The 13087-nt window shown below is 47.7% G+C and overlaps 2 long non-coding RNA genes across 2 annotated transcripts; one reads left to right on the top strand and one right to left on the bottom strand.

Annotated features, from left to right (window-relative positions):
- LOC116184530 (uncharacterized) lies at positions 1–1758 on the bottom strand. Its single transcript, XR_004149285.2, has 2 exons — positions 1670–1758; positions 1–430 (listed from the first exon to the last, which is right to left on the bottom strand). It is a non-coding gene; the product is annotated as an uncharacterized LOC116184530 (long non-coding RNA).
- A 315-nt stretch (positions 1759–2073) lies between these two features.
- Positions 2074–4447, top strand: LOC144247585 (uncharacterized). The gene is made up of 2 exons (XR_013341212.1): positions 2074–2586; positions 3507–4447. It is a non-coding gene; the product is annotated as an uncharacterized LOC144247585 (long non-coding RNA).
- Positions 4448–13087: the final 8640 nt, after the last annotated feature.

Genomic DNA, 13087 nt, shown 5'->3' with positions numbered 1-13087 from the left:
TGTGTAAAGGGTGTGTTTTTTTCTGAATCCAGCATCTATTGTTTGACAGGAGCCTTGAAAAATAATATTCTTTTGCTACAAAATTTACGTCCTTACTGTTATGTGTAGTAGTAGAAATTCATGCCATTTCTAGTATGATATATGTGATATTGAATATCTGTTGGACACATTTGTATTAGGACTCCCCCCAACCCTCGCAGGTGAAACCTGGTGTATGTTGAAGCCCGATTTACACGTAGAAGGATGCGGCTCGGCCAGGAGATGGACCATGTCTGGAGAGATACGGGGGACCCCAGGCGCTGATCATCTGGTGAACGACCCGGGATGGATATCATGGAAATCCTCGGACAGATCCATGTGAATGCAGTGTTCCCGTAAATTTCATCAAGAGATTCACCAACTCCTGACACTGAATTTTTCTTCTTCATCACTGAAAAATAAAATCTTATTAACCTATGGACTCTGAATAGAAGAAAAAACTGACTGATGAAATCTTGGCCTCAGGTGGAATTTTCCCTATAAAAACCACTTGTGCCAGGATGGAGGTGTGTGGCATAAAGGAAAACCTCTGCTGAGGCTGACTTTTTTGATGCACACCCAGTGCCAACCCCGGGCTCAGCTCTGTTCTTTCCTTGTGGCTGGCTAGATAGAATATGATTGCAAAATAAATATTTTATTTTTTAAATATTAGTTTGGTTGGACATATTTTCATTTATAACATTACTGAGGCAAAATTCAACCTGTATCACACTGGAGGAAGTGTTAACCAAGTCTGGACAGAGAGAATTCTGGTTTATGCTTGGAATTGTTCCCTCTTTTGTGGCAGGAAGGCAAGTAACTTCTAAGCATGGCCCTTTAAACTCTTATACTGGAACCAGACACTGGTCTCATGTGATCAGAAAGAAATTATAATTTAATTTAAAAACCACAACATATTTCCCAACATTTCAACAGAAAAGGGGTAAAAGAAGATGCTGAGGGGTCAGTGCTCAGGGTATCCCAAGTTTCCAGAATTCCATTGTCATTTTTCTACAGAGTGATTTGTTTATAATAGCATCTTGGAGGTTAAAGGTTTTCCTTTTGTTTTTCTTTTCTCTTGGGGAATTTCCTCCCATCCCCTTTATTTTTTTGTAAGAAACAATAACGATTGGGTACTTAAGAAGGGCAAAATAAATTGCCAAGCTCAGTGGAGAGAAGGGCATCTGGCTGCATTTCTCTGAGGGTTTCTGAAATCTGAGGGTTTCTCTCAGAGTGGCAAATACTGCAAGGATTGGGCTGGTAAAAGAAAGGGCTGGGGCAGCTACAAGATGGCTTACTCTCGGCTTCAGAGGAAGAGGGCTGGAGTTGATAGGGATCACTGCCACTGAAGGAGCCCAGCCCGATATTGCTGCTTCTGCCAGGACTTTTGCCCGTGACAGCACTGAACTGGGACCTTACTGACACCTGCCTCAGCAGAAAGGACCCTCTCCGTCTACTCGGGTGCCTCAGGGGAACCCCCGCGATCCCCAGGCCCCCTCCCCCTCCCAGCGGAGTTCGGGAGCCGAGCGGCCACCGCCCGGCCCCGCCGCTTCTCCGCCACGGCTCCGGGCTTCTCACTGCCCCGGAACTCAGCGCCCCTGCCTGCCGGGACACCCCTCGGCTCCTGCTACAGCTGCGGAGTTCCTGTTACATTCTGTTTGCTACTCCGGAGTCTGCTCGTCCCTGCGGCTCCAGACACCGCTCGAGGTTCCTGCTGCGGCCCACTCGCGCCATCCAGCCCGCCGCCATTGCCGTGGGGCGAGGCGGCTGAGCCCGCGCCACAGCGCCCCCTGCAGCCGCGGGGGAATCATCGCACCTGCCCGGCCCGGCCGGGAGCCACCGGCGCCCCTGCCGGCTGTGCCCGGAACTGCGCCAAAGGGGAGAGTGCGGGCGGCCGGGAGAGGCAGGGCCGGGGCTGGGCTCCGGGCCGGGGCTGGGCTCCGGGCCGGGGCCGGGGCTGGGCCGGGGCCGGGGCTGGGCTCCGGGCCGGGGCTGGGCTCCGGGCCGGGGCCGGGGCTGGGCTCCGGGCCGGGTCTGGGCTCCGGGCCGGGGCCGGGGCTGGGCTCCGGGCCGGGGCTGGGCTCCGGGCCGGGGCCGGGGCTGGGCTCCGGGCTGGATCTGGGCTCTGGGCCGGGTCTGCGCTCCGGGCCGGGGCCGGGTCTGCGCTTTTGGCCGGGAGTGGATTTGTGGTTCTGTTGCTTCTGCTGCTGCGGTTGTTTGTTTGGTTTATTATACCTTCTGGTAAAGAACTGTTATTCCTTTTCCCTTATCTTTGCCTGAATGCTCCATAAATTCAAATTTAAAATATTTTGGAGGGAAGGAGATCACATTTTCAATTCCCAGGGAGGTTCCCACCTTCCTTGGCAGACATCTGTCTTTCAAACCGAGACAGAGATTTTCTCTGTCTCAAGACGGATGAAGTTTATTTTAGTGTACTTCCTCTTTTCCAAATACAGAATCAGCACAACCTATGGCCTGCCTGACAGAGGCACAGAATGCACAGCTGAATGGTGTTCCCTGGGACCCCACTGTCTTCTGAAACTGAAGCTCATCCTTCTCACTGCAGAGGTATAGATTCTTAAAGCAGGCAAACACACCAGATATAAACTGATTTCCACCTGTCCTTTTGACTGCATTCATCTTTCAGCCAGCCCCTTTCATGACACCATGGCTAAAAATACACACACACCTCCCAAGATCCACCACCTGCAGCTATGGAAGTGCAAATCTCCCTTCCCTTCTTCTAGGGGAGCCAGAATTTCCATAGGGTCACTGTGAAGCCTGTACCCAACAACAAACTGTTTTGTAACATCGGATGAAAGATCCTCTCACAGGATGTGCTTCCATAGCTGGCACAGTGGGGGAAAGCCCTTTACCTGTCGTTTCCAAGTATTAACTGACTCATCTCCCCAGAAGGGAGGAGGACAAGCAAGACAGTAGCCTGATACTGCTCAGCAGTGCTTCACCTTCCTCTCTTATCCGTTCTTGGCTAAGGTCTTGCAAGGTGCAGGTATTTGCATTTGCCAAGATCTAGATCTAGTTTTCTGCTAGATATCTTCCAGTAGGCAGCATGGGTCACCCCATAAGCCAGTAGCCTCAAGTAGCTAGAGACTGGTCATAGGGAAGGCAGGCAGGAGACAGGCTCAGCTTCATGCTTAAATCCAGGCTACCTTAAATTCAGAGGCTACTGTCTTATGTCAATTAACAAAATATGCATAGCAACCAATGTGAAAGAACTTCAGAACCATTCCCATAGGTAATAAGAGGCTTTCCCTTTGAGATGAAAGGGTGTTGCTCTTAATGTCTGGTTTCTTCTGGAAGTGCCCCTTCTCCAGTGCATCCTGGCTGTTCTGCATCAGGCCTCTAGACCTGAAACAGCTGGAAGCCCCACTCACTTCTGCAAGTCTCAGGGCTGTGTGGTTCTAACCTGTGCTTCACATGTCCAAGAACAGTGTTTCTCCAAGTGATGAAGCCTCTCTGTCTTCCAGGAAATAATTACTCACAACAGCAGGCAGCAAAAATCTCTTCATGGGGTTCATCACACACACTATTCTTGCAACTGTGGACCTCTGAGGGCTGGAATTACTCCTATACACAGAAGAACATGGCTCTGAAAAGAGGGCATGAAGACAACAGAAATGATTTGTCTCTTTACCAGCTAAGAAGTGGCTGTGGCTGTGAGACACAAAACCTGTGATGATGATGAGCAAGGCCTCTCTTACAAACACATAGTGCTGTGATAGCCCTATTTGGGCACTTGATGGTAATTGCCACTAATGCTCCACTGTGCTCCTTCGTTGTCCTTTGGGCAGGAGTGTCCTGGTTTGTAAGATAAGCTTGTATTCTATTTGCCATCTGTTGGAGGTTGGGCAGGTTTGTTATCTCTTCCAAGAACAATGGTTTGCTCCGAAGAGGTAATAGTTTGTTAATGAGCCATTGACTGACTCACTGCAGGCCTGGTAACGTAACACCATCCCATTGTGAGATGCTCCACCCAGAGGGGGAAGCCAAGCACTCTTTTATGGGATAAAGGGGTACCTTTTGGGAGACAGGGCAGCTCTCTCTCTCTTCGGCGGGATTCCCAGAGAAGCAGCTCCTTCGGCGGAATTCCCAGAGAAACGGCCGGAGTGCGGTAAGGCGGCGGCGGCGGAGCTCAGAGGCGGCCCCGGCGCAGAGGAAGACCGGCCCCAACTGCCACCAGATCTTCAGAGAAAACTATACCCTTCAAAAGATCACCACTTCAGCTGCAATTCATCAGCTACTGCAAGAGGAGCAGCTGTCATTTCAACTGGACTGCTACCAACACCCCGAATCCTCAGGGTGTCAGGTTGTGGACTTTATCACTAGTTTTTTGTTTGTACCAAATGCATTTGCCTTTTAAAATTGTTATCTAGTTTCTCCTAGTAAAGAATTGTTACTCCCATTCCCATATCTTTGCCTGAGAGCCTTTTAATTTAAAAATCCTGGTAATTCGGAGGGAGGGGGTTTACCTTCTCCATTGCACAGGAGGCTTTTGCCCTCCTTCACAGACTCCTGTCTTGTCAAACCAAGACAAGGAGAGAGCTGGACAAGAGTCTATTCAGCCTCTGTTGGTAAAATGAAAGAGGTGAAGGAGTCCCTGGTGTGTAATAGAACCAGGGAGCAATCGAAACCAAACTGAGGATTTGTAGCTATTGAGTCAGAAATTACACAGACTCACCAGAAGGCTGGTTTGCATAGCACCTCATCTTTACTTTGGAGCCTTTTTTTTTATACATTTTTTCAATACAGACAGACCTGGTTGGTCAATTAATCAACACATTTCACATGACTGGCTAATTAACAAGGCGCCTTTCTTATAAACAATCTTTGAGAAAAATAAGAAAGCAGAGAGTAGGAAAACAGCATCTGCAGGTTGTTTACAATAACAAGCTGTCATTATTCATCTTCAACTCCCTAAAGTCTCTCAAGCCAATTCTGGGAAAACTTACCTAGTTTTCTTGCTCTCTGATCAGGCTGTCACATCCACAGGTCCCCCTTTTTGTTTAATGGAGGAGGCAGTGTTTGTAATCCTCTGTGAGGTCCCTTGCAGAAAGGAGAGCACAGCTCAAGCTTCCTCTAGCAGTTGCTAGTTATTAATCAGAACCTCAACTGGACAACATTTTGAAATGGTCAGAGAAATCAAATCTTGTGATTCCCTCTTACCAGAAATACACTATTAATCTTAAAATCAGTTAGCTATTCTAATACAATCTCAATACTAAGTCTAATATAACAATAACTTATCATTAATTTGTTCAAAGAACTGACAGCCTGTCAACAGTTCTTTTTCAGAAACAAAGAAAGGATGGAACTTTTACTCCCCACTCATGGAGGGACCATCTGACTGATGGTTGACATCTTGATCATTGGTTGGAGGTTGCTTGTTGGACACATTCTCTTTTTGGTGTCACAAATCAGGATGGACACCTCACAGGTGCCCATCATACTCCAGTATCTGTGGAAACACATGCATACCCGTGGCCCCAGGTGATAAGGTCGTATCGGCCCTCCCACGTATTAGTGTCTAGGTCTTGTGTCCAGACGTTCGCTCAAGGCAGGTGCGTCTCACCTGAAGAGTGCAATGAGAGAAAATGATTTAGAATGACAGGATTCTTTGAGTTCTGTGGCACTGTAAGATGATTGATTATATATCGAGCTTTTCCAAATTGACTATGTGGGGTCTCCCCAGGCATTCCCCTTTTTTGTTTGTTCAGACATGCTTTGAGGTACCATGAGTGCATTTGACAATGGCCTGGCCCACTGGAGAGTGCAGAATACCAAGTTTGTGTGACACTCCCCATAAATGTAAAAACTGCCGCATCTTCTGCGAGACATGGTGGGGCCATTATCAGTTTTCACAGAAAAAGGTATTCCCAAGATTGCAAAAGCCATCCTCCAATGGACAATCACATTGCAACCCTTTTCTCTAGTGTGAGCAGAGGCTCACATGGTGGAATAAAATGTGTCAATAGACATGCACATACTTGAGTCAGCCAAATTCAGCGCTGTGAGTAATATCTGTTTGCCAGAGCTGCAAGGCCTTTAGGCCTCTGCTGGTAAAGGTGCAGCAATTCCATGACACTCAGCACAAGAGCTGATGATGTCATGAGCCTCAGGTGGCATCAAATGAAATTGTTTCTGCAGGATATGTTTTTGCACTATGATGGAAAAAATCATGTGACGCTTTGGCTTGCACAATCTTGTCAGGTTGAGGCACTACCCATGCAGGGTTAGCCAACCTGTCAGCCCTGGCATTATCTTCTGCTATGAAACCTGGCAATTTGGTGTGACTCCAAATGTGTAAGTTGTAATACATATAAATTCAGGCCTGAATTGCACTCCATAAAGCTGTCAATAACTGAAACAAAACTGCATTATTGACTTCCTTCAGAAGTGAACAATCCAAACACTTGGTTATATCTGCAACAAAGGCAGAATCAGTGACCAAGTTCAGGGGCACCTGAGAAAATTTCTGGAGTGCCATGGCAATGGCTTTTAACTCAACCAGTTGGGCCAAGCCTTACTCATGGCCCTCCAGCATTTGCCATCCAGATTCATCCTTCCAGGTAACAATGGCTTTCCCATTTTTCTGGAACTGTCAGTGAAGACAGTGGGCCTTTGCACTGGCACCTGGCTACTTTTTAGCCGCAACAACAGGTTAGTTTTTTTTGCCAACTACTATAACTTGTGATTGGGCATATGATAGGCAATCTACCCTGAGAAGTTTTGCAGTGCACTTTGCAAAGGAACACTGTTAGCAAACTCTTCCCGTTCTACTGGAATAATGATTGTTGCGGGATCAGCTGCCATTAATTGCAAACACCGTTGATGGCATTTGATTATCAAATGAGTGATCAGCTCACATAATGAGGGTGCTGTCTTTCTTGGTTGATGGGTCAGGAAGACCCATTCCAAAATGTGCAAAGGATCAAACCATTTGTCACTCCATTGGCCAATGACACCCATAGGATAAAAATCTGGATTGGTAATGAAGACAGTGATATCTATAGAAAGGTCTACTCAATGAACCTGACAAGCAGAAACAGCCTTTTGGACCTCTCCCAGCGCTCGTTGCACCTCAGGAGTCAATTCCCAAGGTGATCTCAGGTCAGGGTCCCCCTTTGGAGTATCATACAGTGGGGACAGTTGTTTGTCAGTTAGTGACAAGTAAGGACACAACCAGCTGATGACACCCATCAATTTCTGTGCATCACTCAAGGTCAAAAATCCAAGAATTGCACCTCCTGATGCTGAATAGTTTGGGCAAGAATTTTGACTCCCAGATATTTCCAAGGAGGATGCTGTTGAACCTTCTCCAGAGCCACCTGCAGCCCACAAGAAAGCAGAGCTGCAAACAGCTGAGGCCATATCCTCAGCAACTCATCCTGGGTGGGTGGTGCCACCAGGATGTTGTCCATGTAATGATAACAACATGTGTCAGAAAACTGCTTGTGAACTCTGGACAAGGCCTGAGCTACATATGACTGACCAGGGCTATTGTGACAGCCCTGTGGCAAAACTTTCCATTGATATAGCTGCACAGGTTTGGTGTTGTTGATTGAAGGCGCTGAGAAGGCAAACTTTGGTTTGCCATCAGGATGCAAAGGAATTGTGAAGAAATAATCCTTCAAATCAATGATCAAGATTTCCTTCCCATCCTCCAGGGAGAAGGGTAGGTGAGGGCATACCAGCCTGCTGTGCCCCCATGCTTTCTATTACTGCATTAATTTTTCAGAGGTCCTATGAGAGACTCCATTTCCCAGATTTTTTTCTTTATCACAAAGACAGGAGTATTCCAAGGACTAGTAGAAGGCTCAGTTGTGATGCGGAGGATCAGAAATGGGACATCACACCTTGATCAATATGATCAAGTGAAGCCAACTTTATTATACAGAAGCCTATAGTTATAATATATTCTGCTGTCCATGCTCCTCTAGCTAACACAGTATTGGTTAATCTAAACTGTCCACACATCTAAGATTAAATGCTGATTGGATCACCCAATTCTACATGCATATTGCTGTGGTCATCTGGCCCACCCTTAGTCCTCTTTATTTCACTTTCCCGAGCTTTGCTGACAACTTTGCTGACAACTTTGCTGATTCTTGCTGACTCTTCTTCTTTTCTCCGTCCTCAAGGATTCACTGTCCCCGTTCTTTGAACTGGCTACTTTGTTACCAGAAGGCTGGATTGTGCATCTGCTGAATGTGTCCATTGACCTGCAAAAATTCCTCAACACTCAACGTGTCCCTGTTGAAGTTGTTCCTGAACCAATTCACGAAGGGTGACCAATTTGTCTTTTGTCAGGGATCCCTGGTGTACCCAAATGGGTTTGTCCACCAGCCACCATAAAGGCAGTGCAGCATATCTTCAATACAGTGGCCCCAATTAAAAATCCATCCCAATTCATACACTCCAGGCAGACAATACATCCTGCCCCCAAAGATTGATCAGAGATGGAGTGATATGGAGCCAAACTGCAGCTGTCTGCCCATTCATGTTACTGATCAGCACAGACCATTGGCTTACCAAAGTATGTGCTGCACCCCCCACCTCTTCAATGGCCAACCCTCTGGGAGCCAAAGACCACATAGAAGGCCATGCAAAGAGGGAGACAACTGTCACATCCACCCCTGTGTCGATCAAACCTCAAAGCCCAATCTTCGTCAGGGAAGCATCCGGTAGTATATAAATGAAAGCTCCAATTTATTAATTTAAGAAAATTTATTAAATGTACTAAATATAAATTTAGAGAATAACAACAAAAAGAAAAGTCACTATCAAACACTATCAAAAAATAAAAAAAAGGTCAGTGCCAAGCCCGGGTGTTGGTGTTGTGTGAGACACAGGTTTGACTGCTGCAGCAGAGGGTCTCTTATGCTCCATGTTGACTGACCTGTCTGGCTGATTTTTATATGATTTTTCTTGCTTGAGGCAGAGTCCCTTTTCTTCCTTTTTGGACTGCACGTATTCAGGTGGAGTTCTTTTCTCTGTGGCAAGTTGAACAGTACATGTCCGGAGAGTGATGAACACCCATGATCATGTTCCCGGAATTAGGTATTGAGATGTATCTCCCTGATGGCTCTGGCTATCTCACTTTCAGATATTTACAGCATATTTATCATCTGGGCGTTCCTTGGACCACTTGATGGGTGATCCATCTCCGGGCTGGCTATGTTCAACTGCTTGTGAATGGAGTCCTCCCTCCTTTGTCTAGGTGGTTTCAACATTGTGTTGCAATCCCTGTAGCTGGCTTGTGTGTTTTTAAAAACTTCTTATAAGAGTATATCTTACAGCACATAACTATAAAATACATGACAATTTTATTTGCACAAATTATCATACACATATAGCAGTAGGGTCAGAGTACACATCATCTGGGGTTGTCAAACAGAAAAATTTGTAGACCATAAGACTTGTGTCAGTCTCATGTATTCAAAGCCACCATTCCCACGAGTCCACTGGCCAGTGCTGGGGACACATGACTGAAAAGGCACAAGTGAAGCAATCCGAGTCCCTGCCGGAATAGTGACGGGGTGGGGGGGGGTGTGGGGGCGTGGAGGGGGAGGGGGGGTGGTTGTTGTGGAAACTTAGTACAAATTTGACCTGAAAAGCCAAGTCAATGACACCTGGTTGAACAAAGATTTCTTGGTGGGTGACACTAGATCTTCCCACAAGCGGTGCACTCAATCCTTGTCTCAGAGGTTCAAACACATCTATTGGTGGTTACCAGTATTGAGAATGGGACGTGCCCTGGCTTGTCTGGCCCCTGCTGTTGAACCAAATAGCAGCAACTGTGGTGTTTCACCCCAGAGACACTTTTGGCTAGCTGGATGTTGCAGGACTTGTTGCATGGAGACAAGTCCAGGCAAGCCAGAATTCAGGTGGCGGGATGGGGCTTCCTTTCACTGAGGTCCGCTCCTCAGATTTCCCGCTGTTGGAGAAGCCTTTAAGGCTATGGTGAAGGAAAGGAGTCGATTCTGATGGGGGGTTTAATCCTGAGCTTTTATTCTGGCCCGCAGGCCTCTGAATCCAGTCACAGTTCTAAGCAGAACTCCCATGCAGACCTCTGAATCCTGTCACTGCCCCATCAGAACTCTCTTTTACCTGGGGGAGGCGAGGGGGGAAGTGTGGGATGATTATGCTCCTTTGCACGGTTGGGGTGTAGTTAGGCAGAGATCTCTGAAGCTTGCTCTTGGGGAGAGAGGTTTATTCAAAGATTCAGGAATGCCCGAGCCTCGTGTTCTCAGGCGTAGCACGTGGCTGGGCTTAGGAGGATGGGGGAGGGGAGAGAGAAACGGAGGGTTTAGGAGAGGGGAAGCCCCAGAGGGGGAGGGAGTCCTAGAGGGGAGGAAATCCAAGAGGCCGCACGGCTGCTCGGAGCCCCCTTATCAGGGGCTCCCAGGTGGGCTGGGACAAGGCATGGGCCAATGGGGTTACAGACTCTGTTTTAGGGGCAGGTACAGAGGTGCGGGATGAACCACAATCTCTTGCAGGGTGGGATGGAACAGTCCATTTCACTCCAGGATTCATCCAAGGGTAGAAGTGACATTCGGCTAGCTAAGATAACAATCATATCTATCTATCCTCTGCAACAGGGAAGGGTTAGGGAGCCACCAACCAGGTACAGGAGAGGAGGTCTCAAGGGACAAAGGACACCTGGATGGCTCACTTCGGGAATGCCAGGAGTGACAGGCTGTTGGAATCTGTGGTATTGATGATTCCGAGATTGTAGAAAGTCTCTTTCTTTCTGCCCCACTGCCAAAGAAGAAGTCATTATTCGTCTGTGCTGATTTCAAGGTAGTTTATTCTGTTTAACATGTTCTGCTGCCCTGCTGCAGCTCTGTCCTGCAGGGCAGCATGTGGGGCTCTGCCCTCAGTGGGATGTTACAAACATTAAATACCAGAAACTCCCTGTGCTGGATTTACAATAACGTGCCAATATCTGCCACCTACGTTGGACAGTGTGTCCCCAGCCTGAACCAACAGAAAAATGCCAACACCACAGTGAAACATGGAGGGCATGAAAAAGGAGAAAAAGGACAAGGCACACCCAATGTCCTCCATCTTGTCCCCTTTGAACCCCTTATCTAGAATCCTAAAATTTTACTTTTGCACCTGTGCCAGACTTAATTATTACTTATATCAAACACTCAGAGCTGGTAATTCATCCTGTAAGATTGAAAACTATTTTCCATGGACAGAGATCACAGACAGTGTCTCTGGGGGCTCTGTCCAGGGGGGTTCCGGTGATTGACACAACTGGAAGGACACCTTCACGGGAGAAACCGGGGTTCTGGGGTAAGCCATAAAATCACCCCACAACAAACATCCAAAGGAACCTTATCTTCATGACAGGATTCTAAGATGACTGCTGTTGTGATACATACATCCACCCTGGCGGAGCTGTGGGTGCTGCCTCTGAGCTGGCTGGGTAGGCCTGAGCCTGTGCAACACCCTGAGGAATCACTTGTGTCAGAGCTTAATTCCCCTGTGTACTCATCCTCCTGTTTCCCAGGCCTACCAAAGATTGGCCATTAGCATCATATCTAGACTTATATTTGTTTGCATAATGACCTGCCCTTAGGCATCTAGAGCACAAGAATTTGGTATTTGGCCCTGTTCGCTTGTGTGTTCCTTGCTTTTTCTTGCCCTTATTTTTGCTTTTCTGTCATACGCCCCCTGAGGATTTCTGGCCTGGATGTAAAGCAACCATCAGAGCAGACACTTTGTGATCTACAGCAGCTATTTTGAAACTTGTGTTGACCATGTCTGTTAGCATCGGGTGGCCTGGAAGAGCATCTATGATCTCCTGGCACTCAGAGTTTGCATCATCCCAAGCTAACTACTTGCATAAAACCTGCCTCAAGATACCATCCTCAACTTGCTTCTCCAGAGCAGCTGCAAGCTTCTCAACAAATGGCAGAAAAGGCTCATCTGCTCCTTGAGTTATTGATGTATATCATGGCCTGGGGGAAGCCATCTCAATAGTTCTTAACAATGCATTAAATCCTACCCTATGACTCTACTCAAGAATGGCAGAGTCCCAGGTAGCCTGAAAATCAGGATTGGAAAAGGCCTCTTCTCTGAGAATATCCACCACATAAATCCTAGGATCCCCCTGAGGCAAATGCCTGTTTTCTGTTGCAAGCCTTTCATAGGCCTGCCTCTAGCTGTCCAGAAAAACCCTAAATTGCACAGGTTGGAACAATGCCCGAGCTATATGTCTAGTATCAAATGGAGCAAGCAGGTCTGTGTTTAACACTCTGAGAAATTGCATAACTTGCACGGAGCCAAGGCCATATTCTGCAACCTTATCTCGCAAATATTGGACCACCCTCCAGGCAATCACATCATACCTGTCAGCATGTCCTGTATTTGGGACAGCTTTATACATGGGGAAAGCTTGACTCTCTCCTTGTGGTGGAACATTGTGGTCTTGAACCACCTGTGTCTCCCCCACAGATTCTGGATTAACTGTTTGACTGACATCTGTAGCCCCTTCCCTCAGATCTAGTGTGTTGTTAGCTTCACACTGTGTCATTCCCACCCTCTCTAAGAGGTTCCAATCCCTAGTTTCTGAAACTTGCTCTTAGCTGCTTCCCAAAAACGGCGAGGGTTCTTGGGGCTCACCTCAGCAGAGGGTCAAAGTCCAGACATTACACAGGGACAATGATGCTGCCTGTCAGTGTTCGCATTCTGCCGCCAAGGCACACCCCTGCTGAGGGGCTGCCCATTGGCATTCATCACTGTCACTGTCCCCATCCAGGGATGGGGAGGACAGCCTGAGAGCAGCAGGGGTTGGCAGGTTGGCCAAAAGCTCCAAAGTCAAGGGGCTGACTGCAGACTGCGAAGCCAAGGGCCTGGTTACAAGTTCAGATGCAGGGGGACTGGCCTCCGGCTGTGCTGCAACCGGGGGTCCAGCCACAGATGGTGCGGCGGGAGGCACGGCAGTGGGCAGTGTGGCTGTGGCTGTCAGCACTGCTATCATTGCCGTGGGTTACAATGGCAAAGCTGAAAAAGACATTTAGTCAACCAAGTCAGCTGC

The sequence above is a fragment of the Lonchura striata genome, chromosome 28 (assembly GCF_046129695.1).
Source record: "Lonchura striata isolate bLonStr1 chromosome 28, bLonStr1.mat, whole genome shotgun sequence".
Lineage (NCBI taxonomy): Eukaryota > Metazoa > Chordata > Aves > Passeriformes > Estrildidae > Lonchura > Lonchura striata.
The sequence above is the reverse complement of the archived record's forward strand: the minus strand, read 5'-3'. Positions and strand labels throughout refer to the sequence as shown.